At 46.0% G+C, this 14,880-nt stretch overlaps 1 long non-coding RNA gene across 1 annotated transcript in view; it reads left to right on the top strand.

Annotated features, from left to right (window-relative positions):
- Window positions 1–12,281, top strand: part of LOC116424077 (uncharacterized) — a 109,812-nt gene extending 97,531 nt beyond the window's left edge. Inside the window, exon 3 of the long non-coding RNA XR_004234385.2 lies at window positions 12,206–12,281. This is a non-coding gene — a long non-coding RNA (uncharacterized LOC116424077). The remainder of the gene's footprint in view (window positions 1–12,205) is intronic.
- The last annotated feature ends 2,599 nt before the right edge of the window (window positions 12,282–14,880 follow it).

The raw sequence follows: 14,880 nt of genomic DNA, 5'->3' as shown, positions 1-14,880 counted from the left end.
TAGAAATATAGAAATATAGAAATATAGAAATATAGAAATATAGAAATATAGAAATATAGAAATATAGAAATATAGAAATATAGAAATATAGAAATATAGAAATATAGAAATATAGAAATATAGAAATATAGAAATATAGAAATATAGAAATATAGAAATATAGAAATATAGAAATATAGAAATATAGAAATATAGAAATATAGAAATATAGAAATATAGAAATATAGAAATATAGAAATATAGAAATATAGAAATATAGAAATATAGAAATATAGAAATATAGAAATATAGAAATATAGAAATATAGAAATATAGAAATATAGAAATATAGAAATATAGAAATATAGAAATATAGAAAAATATAAATATAGGAATATACTGATATAAAAATATAGAAAAATATAAATATAGGAATATACTGATATAAAAATATAGAAATACAGAAATATAGAAAAATATAAATATAGTAATATACCGATACAAAAATACAGAAATATAGTTACACAGCGATATAAAAATGTCGCGACACAGAAACAAAGGTCACAAGAACTCCCCATTCTAAACAGAAAACTATCGATCCATCTACAACTTTATCCAACTTAGTAAAACCTTCTACCACAACATTAACGCGTATCCACCAACATTTTTCCCCGAGCAACCCAGTAACAGAACTAGTTTGTACACGAGTGCTTTAAACTATCGATCCACCCTCAATTCCCATTCTCCCTCGTCCAGCCCATAAATTCCCTCCCGAATGAAAATCACGGAATCAAATAGTTATCTTTGCATTCAATTTAGATCCGTCCCCATTAATTTCCCTCTTATCGTTCCACGCAAGCACGACGGCATCGCGAAAATTTCGGAAAACCCAGTCAATTACGACATCAAACAAGATCTCCACCCCCGGCTACTTTCCATCCCTTCGCCGGCTAAAAACCTCACGGAAACCACGGACCGTAACGATCTAATGAGTCTAACGAAATATCAACAGCCTCTCCGTCGACCCAGAGACAGCGCCGTGAGACCCTCGCGGTTTTCCACGATTTTTCGTCCGCCCCGGGCCCAGAGCTGCCTCTTTGTGCGCGATCGTCATCGGCAACCTGTTCAAATACCACGAAGAAAGCCGACGGTGTCGTTCCAGGAAACTAATCCTCCGTTGGCCTGCGGGAACGGCGCGGCCGTCACTTTTCGCCGAGAGTCCCTCCTGCGAGGATAGCGAAGGGCCATCCTGAAATAATATTTGAGGGATTCCTCGCTCGATGTTCCTTGTCCGAGAGGCCAGGAACAAATGACCAACAAATACGTGTGTACACAAGCCTGCGTTAAGGGCCTCGTGCACCTTGAAACTTGTGGCATCGCTAAAACTGATAGGTCTTTCAAAGTTTCACGATGTATATTGCACACTGAATTAAAAGTGGAAAACAATCGAAGTGTTAAGCTAAATAATATAATTGACCACTTTACTGACCATTCACCACTTGATTTCATGCAGTAAACCTATAAAATTTGATATTTAATATTATACCTTACATAATGCACCAATTTGAGAAATATTGAAATAAAATAGCTTTCCTCGATGCACCTGTGATTTCTCTTCAACTTAGTTTCACAAAATATCGTCTTCACCTCATCAGAAAATGTTGAAATATTTCTAATGAAAAACTTCCGAGTGCAAAGGGTTAATCTGCCAAAGGTTTCGTACATTTCAAAGAATCCTCGTCCGCAGAAAATTGATAAAGTTTTCTACTTTGTCCCCCAAGTTATCCTTTACTATTTGATCGACGTTACAGTTGAGATTCTTGTACCTACTGCAACGAACAAGTAAGTCCATAATTGTTCGTCGCAGATGGATATTGAGTTTTCTGATAATGCACGGTTTATACGGGGACCCATACGTTCGAGCGTCGACAGGCCGAGGCAGCTGGCCCCTAGCAGCTCCTTTTCTTCATTTGCATCCCTGTCCACGGCCGCGGCGCTCCGTATCGATCCCGGGGCCCAGCGAATCGCTCAGGTGCGACAGAATGGAAATAATAACGAGCAGGTGCCGGGCTAATTAAATTTCGCGCTTAACGCGCCACCCCTCGTGCCGCGTAGCCGGGGCAATCCCGACATTTTTCGGCCATATGTCTCGGCACGCGATATTTTACCCCGGCATCGTGTTACGACTTTTTCCAGTTCGCCCCGGTAACGACAGATTGAAACGCACGGGCATCAGCTGCTCGGGAAGCACGTGATTAAGCGGCGAGAGGAACGAAGGCCGCCTCTTTCTCGCGATAATGCGCGTGATTCGGTTCGACTCCGGGAATATCAGTTTTTTCGGCCGATCGACGATCGATCGGACATTCTGGGATTGTAGGTTTGTTCGGATGTGAAGAGAGGATCGAAAGACTGTTGTGATTTCGTTGTGATGTTTGATTGTACGAACTGATGTTTAGCTGATGCTCGTTATGGGACGCGTAATTTGGTTAGGGTAATTGGATCAGTGTTTCGGGAGACCCTTTGTTCGGTTTCAGTGGTTTTAGTTGTTTCAGTGAATGGTTGTGGAGGAAATCGAGGGATGTAGAATGGTAAAACGTTAGATATCTGCAATTATTCTAGAGTGTAGTAGGTGGTGATGGTTTAACTGCCTGCAATCATTGAACAATGGAGCAGAATGCTAAAATTTTAGGTACCTGCAATCTTTGAACAGTGATGGAGAATGGTAAAACGTTAGATATCTGCAATTATTTAAGAGTGTAGGGGATGCTGACGGTTTAGCTACCTGCAATTATTGAAGAGTGTAGTAGAATGCTAAAATTTTACCTGCAATCTTTGAACAGTGCGGTAGAATGATGACGCTTTAGCTACCAATCTTTGAACAGTGCAGTAGATTGCTAAAACATTAGCTACCTGCAATCATTGAACAGTGTAGTAGAATGTTAACACATTAGCTACCTGCAATCATTGAATGGTAGAATGCTAGTTTAGCTACCTGCAATCTTTGAACAGTCCAGTAGAATGCTAACACGTCAGATACCTGCAATCATTGAACGATATAGTAGAAAGCTGAAACATTAGCTACCCGCAATCATTGAGAGCAGTAGAATGCTAACACTTGAGCTACCTACAATCACTAAACGATTTATTCAACATCAGATATCAATGCCTAATGATTTCTTAATAGAACTTTGGACTATTATTTATTATTCAAGGACTATTATTCAAAGAACTTTAATACAATAAAAATACCACCCTAAAAATACCAGTCTACAACAAAAACATTCAATCACCATACCTCAAACTACTCAACAAGATCAAATCCAAAAGAACGTTTCCAGCAGGGACTACACTGAAATTCCAACCTCCATCAAGTTGAAAACCAAAGCAGTCGGTTACTAAGAACCTCGCATCCTCTCCGAGACGCGTTTTCTCCCCGTTCGCGGTCCCGAACCCGGAAGTCGCGGGTTAAGTCGAGCGAAGAACGCGCGCGAGCGGAGGGAGGGGGAATGAAGAATCACGAAGTCGCGGCTCGTTCGCTCGCGCGCGCCCGCCCGCGCGCGCACGGAGGAATATAAATTTATGGAAGATAAAGTTTGACGACGGGCGATGGGAAGCGGCGGCCCGGCAATGGTTTCAATGCGCCCCGGAGGCGTTTTACTTTTCGAAGAACTTTGTTTTCCCACCGAAATTCCGGCCGGCAGCTGCAACAACAGCATCGAGGACTATGCCTATCCTTTCACTGGAACTTTACCTTTATAAAACCGAGTCGAAGTTCGAGGACAAAGTCTGCGCGGAATAACAGGAAGATATAGAATCCGTGGAGTTCGCGTGTACCCGGCTACAATATATAGTTTTCCTTCGTTTTTTTCCTTTCTTTTTCCTTTCTTCTTCTCTCTTGCTCACTCTCTGTCTGTCTCTCTCTTTCTTTTTTCTCTTCAGCCTCCCTTCGTGGCAACCTTGGTCGGCAGAAATTTCGAAAGTTTACTTTCGCTGACGGCGATGGAAGAGAAACGTAATCCACCGCGGCGAACAAACGGCGGATACACGAATGGCCGGAGAATTTAAACGAGTCCGGCCAACTGGGTCGCTTTTGAAGAGGTGTTCTCGCTGTCGGACGATTAAAAATTCGACTGTTTCTTGTTTTTCTTCGCTAAAACGCTCATCAACACTCTCGCCCCTTATCGTATCGTTTACTTTCTTTAGTCCTGTCGACAATTTCGGAACAGGAATTTTATTTCCACATTTCACGCATCGACGGATTACTGAAGACTTAATGTTAAATACGAAATTTTACAATTTTGCACCAATCGAGTGACTGAGAGGCTTTGGAGTGCAAAGGGTTAATAATACTCTTCTCGAATCTTCAATTTCTACGAACTATATAGACAAGCATGTAGTCTTCTAGGAGCGATAGAATGAAGTCCAGATCAAGTCCTCGAATCAAGTGCCAAAGAAACAAAAGAGAGGCACCTTCGGAGTGCAAATGGTTAATCATCAAATTACACGATCCATATAAAAGAATATCGGAATCTCCAAGGAGGCGTCAATAATAATCTACGCTGTTAATCAGACTTAGCAGCCCGGTTGAAGCTTCGTTGGTTCGTATGGCGAGCATGTTTCATTTCTGAGTGCTCGAAAGGACGCGGCGGGTAAACACGGAGAACTCGAAAGTCAATTTGCTCTTCTTTGTGTCGGATCTCGTATAATGTGAGCCGAGGAGAGGCCCACGCTTATAAATTCTCCGGCAATCGTGGAAAGATCTTTTGTTTGTCCCCGGCGTTCCACGGCGCCGGCCACGGTGCGTTATCCGGCGAAAGGAACGGTGATTACCGCGGCGCAACCGCGGCCGCGATAAACAAGGAAATTTCAGCCGGTCGATACATAGAATGATTATTTGAGAAGCTCTTCTCATAATGCCGGGAACATTTGCCCGGCCGCGGCCAAATATTTGCCGCGAGCCACGGGGACGATTTTAACATCTCAAAGCACACACGCCCGGCACTGACGAGCGAACGAGCGTTTTTTATTTGGAGAAACCTTGTAGCCATTGTGTGCCCAAGAATAGTCCACGCACGCCGGCCCGACGTACAATGCATAGAGAGCCAACGACCGGCCATTGTTTCTATTGTTTGTCTACGCGGCCCGCCGCGTTGTCTACGGATCTTTAATTTAAAACGCGAATTTCCATACGGTTTCGTGGTTCCTGCGTCGGGCGCACTTTCTTACCGGCGCGGCTCACCTATCGCGCAAATGTGCTTCTGCTATTACGTGAGTTAATAAACGTCTGGAAATGTAGTCCTCGAATTTGTATGGATATTCGAATAAATATATTATTCGAGGCTAGCTTTGGATTAAGTCTAGATTTTAACTCTTAACTTAAACTCTGTTTGAATAATTTTTTCTATATTTATTTGTAGTACAATGGTACCATTTAAAGGTAACGTTTCAATGACTCCTAAATATTGAATAAATGAATATAGCGTCGTATTAAGTTGTAATTGAATGAACTAATGTGAACCTCAAAGTGAGAAACCCTTTATCGCAAAGGGTTAATATTGTTATTCTATTATTAACCCTTTGCACTCGGAGGCGACTCAGTCATTGATTTGACGCGAAACTATAGAATCTAATATTTAACACTACCTGCATGTCGAATTCAGGTGACAGTATTTTCTCCATCGACTTAAAAATTCTAGTATTAGACACTGAATACTTAAATCCTAAAGAATAAGGAAACTGTACTGATTTCTCGCTGTTCGAATTGTTAAATCATTTGTTAACTTGCTATTCCAAACATGGAAGTTTCAGCAAAATGCCGACATTCGTCCGCGAAGGGTTAAATACAGAAGGAACAGTGAGGCAATCGTTACTAAGAATTTTCACCCATCGAACCTACACACAGAACCACTAACAAACTAATCCAACCAATCGAACTAATCAAAGTCGCGAGAAATAAGGCAGGAAATGACCAGCCCCGAACGCGCATCCGACACAGCTCCCCCAACAGGGCCGCCGCCGAATCAACCGACGCGCCCCGAGACGAATTCTTCGAGCATTTACCGTATCGTTAAACACCTATTCTCCGCGTGTCTATAGGCGACAATCAAACCGCCAATTCCTAAATCGGCCATAAACCGGCGTCTACCGATAGGGCCCGCGCGCGGCGCACACACCGGGTCCGCGTGCAACAAAGCCTCGTCCCGGAAGATTCGCTGGAAATCGGGACGGAACAATCGGCACAATCAGCGAGGGCGAGCGTGTGCGTCCCCCCCGGTGCCGTCCCTGCCGTCAACCCCGGAAGATCGCGTGGAAAGTGCGAAAAGTTCGCTCTCCGCGGCCAGGTTCGGACAATTATCTCGCCGGGGGTCGTTCTGTCGACTTGCGCGCGGGTCACGTGAGTACCGAGCTGTCGGTGAGTACAAGGGAGAGAGAGAAAGCTGGAGAACCGAGGGTGGAACCGGCCGAAGGGCGGAGGGGGAGCCGGGGAACGGTAGGCGCGAGGCCGCTCCGCGCTGGATCATAAATTATCGGCCGGCAACAATGGGAAGAGGAATCCTCCGCCTATCCGCGCGGCGACACGGTGCCCCCTAAACCCCAAATATTTACACTGGCCGGTGGCGAAACTCGAAAGTAATAGATTCGAGATGACTTTTCATTTAGACCGGGCACAAAAGGCGGACGGGGTCGACTCCGCGGCCAGCCACCCGCTGGCCTGCGGCCCGCGCGCCGCCGGGACAATGTCCTTTCTCTTTTGGCAGCGAGCTCCGAAAGGACCCGTACGATCGCCACGGACCGTCCGGAGGGGGCGAGACGCGTCGCTTTGTGGGCCGCCGTTTGTCACCGGCCGGACGCAAATTGTTATTGCCTCCGCTAATTTCTGGATGGGGCGAGCGGATTTTTCGGGATCTGCTGCCGGAGCCGCGTGTCCTCCGGGTCTGCTAATCGCGTTTACTTTTGAATTCAGTGGGCAGGGGGATGTTCGATCGGGGCTTCGGTGGATATTTCGATGGTGATTTGTGGGATTCTTTGAATGCTGTTGTGGCTTGGATTGTGGGCTTTTAGGGTTTGTTGGTTGTTTTGGGAGATTCGGGGGTGGAAGATGCAGTTGATGATGGACAGGGTGTTTAATGTTGGAATGGAGGATATAGAGGTAGAATATCTATTTCTCGTAAGAAATGTGTGAGGGTTGAAGAGAATAATGGAAATATTGCTTGTAAAGCAGGGTGAATGTTGAATATTGGAATGTTAAATTCCTGGGAATTTTTAAATATGTAATTTTGATTTAGATTGTAGCTTTTAGCCTTTGCTAGTTGTTTTGGGCAATTGTCCGGGGTTGAAGCTTCAGTTAATGATGAACAGGGTGTTTAATGTTGGAATGGAGGATCTAGAGGTAGAACATCTATTTCTCGTAAGAAATGTATGGGGGTTGAAGGAAATAATGGAAATATTGCTTGTAAGACAGGGTGAATGTTGAATATTCGAATGTTAAATTCGTGGGATTCTTTAAATATGTGATTCTAGTTTAGATTGTAGCTTTTAGCTTTTGCTAGTTGTTTTAGGCGATTGTCAGGGGTTGAAGCTTCAGTAGAATGACGAACATAGGGTGTCTAATGTTGTAATGAAGAACCTAGAGGTAGAACATCTATTTCTCGTGAAAATTGTACGGGGGTTGAAGAGGATAATGGAAATATTGCTCGTAAGTTGTGTAATATGCAGCTGGGTGTCCGTGAAGCAAAGGGACGAAAGGAAACTGCGAATCCGTGCCCTATCTGCAGCGTCACGCAACAGCGCGCTGTTTCAACATGCGTTTCGTTGCGCCGTTTCAGCAGGAGGCCACCCCCGCTTCGGTTATAAGCGAATCCGAGCGACTCCGTGTACAGGGGTTGATCAGCGCTCGGGGGTCGAACAGTATTAGCTGGGAATCGGCCACGAATTGCGGATGAAATTCATTCATGGCGAGGATAACGCCTCGTGGTATGCTGATAGCCTGCCGGTGGTCCGTGGAACGATGATGGGAAGTGTTCAGGGATGTGATCGTGCTAAGAAGCGAGGATGCGAGGAATTTCGGGATGGGGTGGGATTAACGTAATTTAGGGCTAGCTTCCACGTCGGTGGTAAGGGTTTTTCAGTGGTGCGCGGTACACTGCGGAATATTGTTCGCACTTTTGTAATTAATTGCTGGTATGGCTTTGTGATCTTTCGAAAGGGAATGGCGAACGTTTTAGTTGGAATAGGTGTTTCTAATGATATGAAAGATAGTGATTTTAACGTATATTGAGAGGTATTATCGTTGAGTTTATTTAGAAGTTAATAGAGCTACTGATTTGGTCGTTAGTTTGAAAAATGAAGAAGTTAGTAACGTAGGATTTAGTTTAGGAAATATAGAACTTATTAATGTAGAATTTACTAGTTTGGAAAATGTAGAACTTACTAATGTAAGATTTACTAGCTTCGAAACTATAGAATTTATTAATGCAGAATTTACTAGTTTAGAAAATATAGAACTTACTAATATAAAATTTGCCAGTGTCGAAAACACAGAACTCATTAACGCAGAATTTCCTAGTTCAGAAAACGCAGAACTTACTAACGTAAGATTTACCAGTTTCGAAAACATAGAAGTTAGCAACGCAGGATCGACTATTTTAAAAAACATAGAACCTACTAACACGAAGTTTCCCAATTTAAAAATCTACCAATCCAGAATTCACTTCGGAAAACTTCACCAATTTGCAACTCGCTGCTTCGTAAAACACAGGACTTACCAGTTCAAGCTCTACTTTCATTTCCCCCGCAAACCGCCGCGCACCACAAGCCCTACCAATAACAGATCGTGTAGCCTCTGTTTCGCAATCTCCCCGGCTATCCCGCTCGTATTTAAAATTCACCGTCGTACGAACGCGTCTCGGTGTCCCGTATTATCTCCGCGTATCGTCCCGTTAAACGTTCAATTTCGCGCAACAAGCGTAACTAACGCTACACCGGTTTCTACTTAACGGGCGAAAACTCTTTTTGCCGTGGAAACACGTGCGGGAATCCCGAATCGGTGAAGAAGCGAACGAACGAAAACTGGAGCAGCTCGATGCGCGGAACGTCGTTCCTCGGCTGCGGATAATTGTTATCGCTCGTCAATTTCCCGGCCGTCACCGGCTTTGAAACGCCGAAAGTATTCCTATAGGTCACCGTTGATTCCGTTCACGGGCGAGCGTCATTTTTCACCGCGGAATCGAACGGACGCGATCGATCAAAGGGATCCGTCGCCGGCTAGAACGCTCCGTGTCCCCGGCGTTCCGTCGTCTTAACTACGTTTAGAGGAAGTTGATCACAAACAGCGTTGATTTTCGAACTAGGGCCGAGCGGGTTCCATAAAGTACTCACTGCCGCTCTCTGTGTCGCCGCCTACGGACACAGGGATCAAAAGGACTAGGCTAAAGGACGACAGACCCGGTACCATCTCTGTGCACCCAACATTCCCGCCAAAGACGCTTTGTGATCCGCCGGCGTTTGTGCGAAAGAGAAACGCTAATTATTATCACTCGCTAATTTCCCGGCGCCGGCGGCGGTTAATTGTGAAAAGTCTCGAAGGGATTGTACGTCGCGACGCGTGTATATTCTGCGTTGACCGTTTGCTTTGTGGTTTCTTGGCTGCGACCGTTTAACCCATTGCCAGTCAAATATATTAAGAGATTGCCTGTTTGGTACAATCTTGGTTGGAAATGTATCGTAATATAAAATAAATTGAAAGTGCAAATGAAATTACACGTTTTATGCTAAATGGATTACTACAGGATTTGTCATTGTTGTAAAAGAATAAGGAATATTGTATAGAATGCCTAAAATTCTCATTTTCGACTTAGAGCCTCTGGAGTGCAAAGGGTTAATTATCATAGTTCTAGTGTCAAAGGTCTATCGAGTCTCTCTTCCTCATAACATAATCCCACTTTTCTATTTTTATTCTAAAATAATATGAAGATTCGTTCAAATGTCATTTACAAAACCGTCAACAGATGAAGCTAAATTACGTCAACAGATGAAGCTACAGGCTAATCTCTTGCTATCCGAGTAATTAAATCATTCGTCTGCGACTTAGTCCTCCAAATACGAACGTTTCATCCGAAATATCGATATTCACCCACAAAAGGTAAAAATAGTCTCTATAATAAGTATCTCAGAATGTCCTCAGACTTCTACAGAACTCGCAGCAATGACAAATCAAGCCTAATCGTAAAAGATCCACACAGGCCACGTTGGCAGAGACTCCCATCGCCGGCGCAGCGTTAAACGAAAACGACAAATCTGTCGCACGCCCCGCGTGATCTGCTAACAGTCCCAATCAGCGAGAGAAAAATGACCCGCAGACGACAGTCGAGTCCGGCCGGCTATCACTGACAAACGAGAGACACGAGGGCCGACTCGTTCCCGGCGGCCGACTCTCGATCATTCCCGCTTAATTTCCTCCCGCGATCCTATTACAAACTTTCGGTACGGACGATCTGGAACGGGGCCCGCCCCATGTTAATCCCTCGCCGATGCGAGCGTTAATCACGTCGAATCGGCGTGTTCCGGCCCCGAGTCGCGCGCCGCGCTCGGTATGCGTTACGACTTCCTGAAAGGTGATCGAGACTTTGACACGCAACACACGATCTCGGGGGCGCGTGGTGAGGAGCAGAAAAAAAGAACCCCTGGGAGAAAGGGGGGGATAGATGGCGAAGAACAAGAAGAAATCGGTATTAGAGTCTCGGCCGTCGTAGACATCGGAACAGCTGTCCTTGACACTGAACATACTGCGGTATGCGGCGCACGCTTCCGGTCGAACGAGATCGAGCGACGCGGAGGTGTGAGGGCAGCTGTGACTTTCTGCCCGGAGGGGAGCAACTTCTGACCCTGCGGCCGGGGTGTCATCGTCGATAGCTTTTTCGCAGCGGGAGAAACACCGTCGACACGTCCTGACATTCCCCAGCCCGCTTTTGTGCCAGTCGCGAAGCGGATTCGGTGTACATGCGTTTAACAGCTGAATATGTATAATTGACGAAAGCGTATTGCCAAGATACAAATGAGACTGTCAATTTTTCTAGGAACAATAGATTACAATAAACGTCAGTAAACCTAGTGTTAACCCTTTGCACTCGGAAGCTTTTCACTGGAAACATTCGACACTTTCCTGTGAGACGTAGATGACATTTGAAACGAACTAATGAGAAAATATACGTACATTAACACTAGGTTTACGGAACGCGTCAAACTGACGCGTATTGGATTTTAGAAATATTATTTAGAATCGTGTATAAACAGCTGTCCGATAAGGGTTGATTGGTAGTACAATAGATTTTGCATTCTTTTCTACTATTTTTGCAAGTTTGGACTGTTGAATCTCATGCATGGTCCGCGGTCTACTTATGAGGTAGTTAAGTCTAGTTAGTTCAGAGATAATGAAACGGGGTATTAGATATGAGGTAGACATTTATGAGCCGAACATGGCGATTATTACACAGTTATTAAGTACTAGGGTATCTCGCTAGTAACAGCTTTAATCTACTAGCACACCCCGCGTCACGTGTTGAGGTCGCGCTTCGACGGCTTCTTCCCTATCATCGGGGCGACTTGATATCGTTATTGTCGAGCACCGATTCATCGCTGATCTAGATTCTTAAGTTAATTAGCGGAAGCTCTAGGTATCCGACCTGGCAAATTCGGAGCAAGAGCATAACGTTTGCACCCTTCGAAGTCGGGAACGTTTCACAGTTCCATTAAGAACAGTTGGGAATATTCTACTCCGATCACACTTAGCGCTGGAGGATCGATGAAACTTCATTACCCCTTCGAACCCTGATCACCACTAACATTCGAATAGAAAAACGATCTCTAAACTTCAGATTCTTATGCATTATACGAAAAGATCCGCAGTGAATCACCTTAACACGTTGCTACCAGCGTTTATTTCGGTGAGGATCTCCTGGATTGTAATATTTTATTCAATCCTGCGACGAGTTCCTAAATATAAACCGCTTACAACTTTAAGTAACAATATCTATAAGCACCCTTTGCACTCGAAAGTTCTTCACTAGAAATATTCACTATTCTCCGAAGAGATACAGACGATGTTCTTTGAAACTAATAAGAAAACATATATAAATTCTGCAAATCAAATCAAGTCTAACTTCATTTGCTTCATGTAAAATCTAAAATTGCACAAACATCTAGATACTAAAGCTGAAACTATTTCCAGGTCCTCGTCATCGAAGCAGCTCGCAGTACCTCAACGAAGCAGCCTAACCCATTAAACAAACAACTTCCTTCAAGGTAAAAAAGTCAAAAAAGAACTGAATAGAACATCGTACAACAGAAGTATACAATTTTCCGTCCGCCATTTTGTAGGTGTCGCGCCATGTTGTCGCGTCAGCGGCACTCCGCGCTGGGACGCGTTACGAGAAAACGTAACGGATCCCTTCGCACTGAAAAGTATCGTCTGTCGCAGCGGCGGTGTGTCCTCGGAAGGAAGGAAATCCGTATAGACCCGATGTATTTTATCGAGAGCCGGAGACAACGCCGAAGATCCCGGGCGGCGGTGCGGACGGATCGAATTCCTGCGGAGGAAGTGTTTGAACAGGACGCCTGTACATCCAGCGCGGCCCGTTGCTAATGGCTCCGTGCACCGGCGCCGAAACAGCAACGCTCGTACACGGATACGCCGTCGTCGAGTATTAATGCGATAACTAACAATAACAGGGCGCAGTCTCGGCCGCGCCGCACACATCGGGTCCTCCGCTATGTGTTTTGTGATCCGGCGATGCCCCGGGCACGCAGGCCTCCCTTTATAGGTCCGGGACACAACGCTCGGGAACTTTGATCGTCGTGTTACACTGTGGCGAACCGCCGATAGACTCCGGCCTCGGATAATCCCTTTCCGAGCAGGGTACTGAAGGGTACTTCACCTCGGGGCTGGCTCGCCCTCGCTCAACGGTCCCTCATCGGCGTTCTTTCTCGCCCTGGCACGCCGGGAACACCCGTTACACGCAGGGATTTCGGCCTCATTACCGTAATAGCCGCGACGCGTGTTTCGTTCGTACGGGCGATGTCACTTGATCAAAGGAGGACGTCTAGCTTCTATCGTTTCACTTGGCCTCCGAGCTGCTCGAGGAATTAGGGGTTAACCGTCTCTACGAAGGCTTATCCGTGCGATTATCCTCTAACACTGGAACTACCGAGCAGTTCAATTGTCTTTTGAAGTTGTTCTGTAAACGGTGCGATTATCGAGACTTTGGTTTGTCAGTTCGCGTAAACCTGTTTCTCTAGTTTCTCAGAGAAACATGTTGTCTGTTGAATATATAGAAAATGAAATTAGGAATGAGCGTTCTAGGGTTCCTTTCTGCTACTCCCAAGTTCTCTAAACGACAGTCCGGTGAAGGACCGATTCAGACCGATTCACGACGTTTCCGCGGTCGAGGAGCGTTCCGATAATTAAACCGCGCCATTCATGAAATATTACTTCTCACGGCCGACGCGCAGCTCCGACAACTTCCTCGTCTAATGAATCTGTCCCCGCGCGTTCTCGCGTTCCCCGGGATTCCATTTTTCTCGCGCGGGGACGGCCGTTATCGCGGCGAAACTCGCCGGGACGGTATCGCGCGGCCGAACTTCCCGCGGAGAGGCGACGGGCGGGGCGGCGAGGGATTTTTCGTAATAAAATTATGAATTCGCCGGCAGTCCCGGGGAAAAAACTTTCCCCCCGGCTTATCGTTCGCCGGGATCGCGCGATGGCGGCGAAGTTTCGGCCGTCGCGGGGAGTTCGCCGGGCGGATTCCTGCGCGACCGGAGGATCCTTCGCCGTGGACCGCCGGTGCCCGCGGGAAGAATTCCCATTGACGAAGGTTTTAAGCGAAGGGGAGGTTTGATCGTCGCGTTACACACGGTCCAACCACCGATCGAGAGGCCGCGGATAATCCCTTTCCCGAGGAGAGGATGGAGCCGGGTCCTTCTGGAGAGTCTCACCTCGAGGCAGGCAGGTGCTCCGCACCCTTTTGCGCCGCGCCGGCTCACGTGAACGCGGTGAAGACGGTCCCTGTCGGTGACATTGTTGACCCTGCGCCACATGGCGTTCCGCATATGGCGCCCGCTCGCCGGAGTCGGTTATTTTTACACAGTCCGCGGACGAAATTCGGGTAAGGTGGCTGGGCTGCTGACAGATTGGAGGCTGGAATGGGACAAGCTGCGTTCGATTCACTCGATACTCGCCGGCCTCGTTAACACCTTGACGTGCAATGACGACATCAGACTCGCGATGAAGATTTCTAGAGCAATTTAACCAGTTAACTGTGGAATTTAGTTGGAAAAACCTCTCGCGCGCAATAAAATAAAATGGAGCATGTACTCGTCGAAGGACGAATGCACGTAGAGTACATTTTAACGAAAGATCAAAGCGAAGCGAAGAATTAGACGTTTAAACAATGAAGAATTCGCTGAAAGAATCAGTATCGCGTCAAGCTTTATGACGTGTACACTCGTCAAACACAGTTAACTGGTTAACGAGTCAGTGTCGTATTACCCGCGGATCAAACAACTATTTCACTGTTATCAGTGTATCATCTTCAAATGAAAATTCCGCTGTTAGAATGGAAAATCTCGCCGCATTCCTTCCAAATCGACAGTAAAACGTTACACGAGCTCGGTAACGGAACGGCACGCCAAGGGGTTAAGATCTCCGGCGAGCGAGCGCGACGCGTGCGGTGGAACGCGAGAAGATGAACCGCGCGGATGTTGCGTGAAACCGAATACGGGGGAGAGCGTAACCGGTAATTACGTTTTATAATTCCCGTGTGACCGGGCATTGATTGAGGATCACTGGCACGCGATCCTCTAATTACCTCTCGCTGCGAAACTTTCCACGAGCGGTGCTTAAATCTC

Source organism: Nomia melanderi, chromosome 12, assembly GCF_051020985.1.
Source record: "Nomia melanderi isolate GNS246 chromosome 12, iyNomMela1, whole genome shotgun sequence".
NCBI classification, from domain to species: domain Eukaryota; kingdom Metazoa; phylum Arthropoda; class Insecta; order Hymenoptera; family Halictidae; genus Nomia; species Nomia melanderi.
This window is presented reverse-complemented; position numbering and strand designations above follow the sequence as displayed.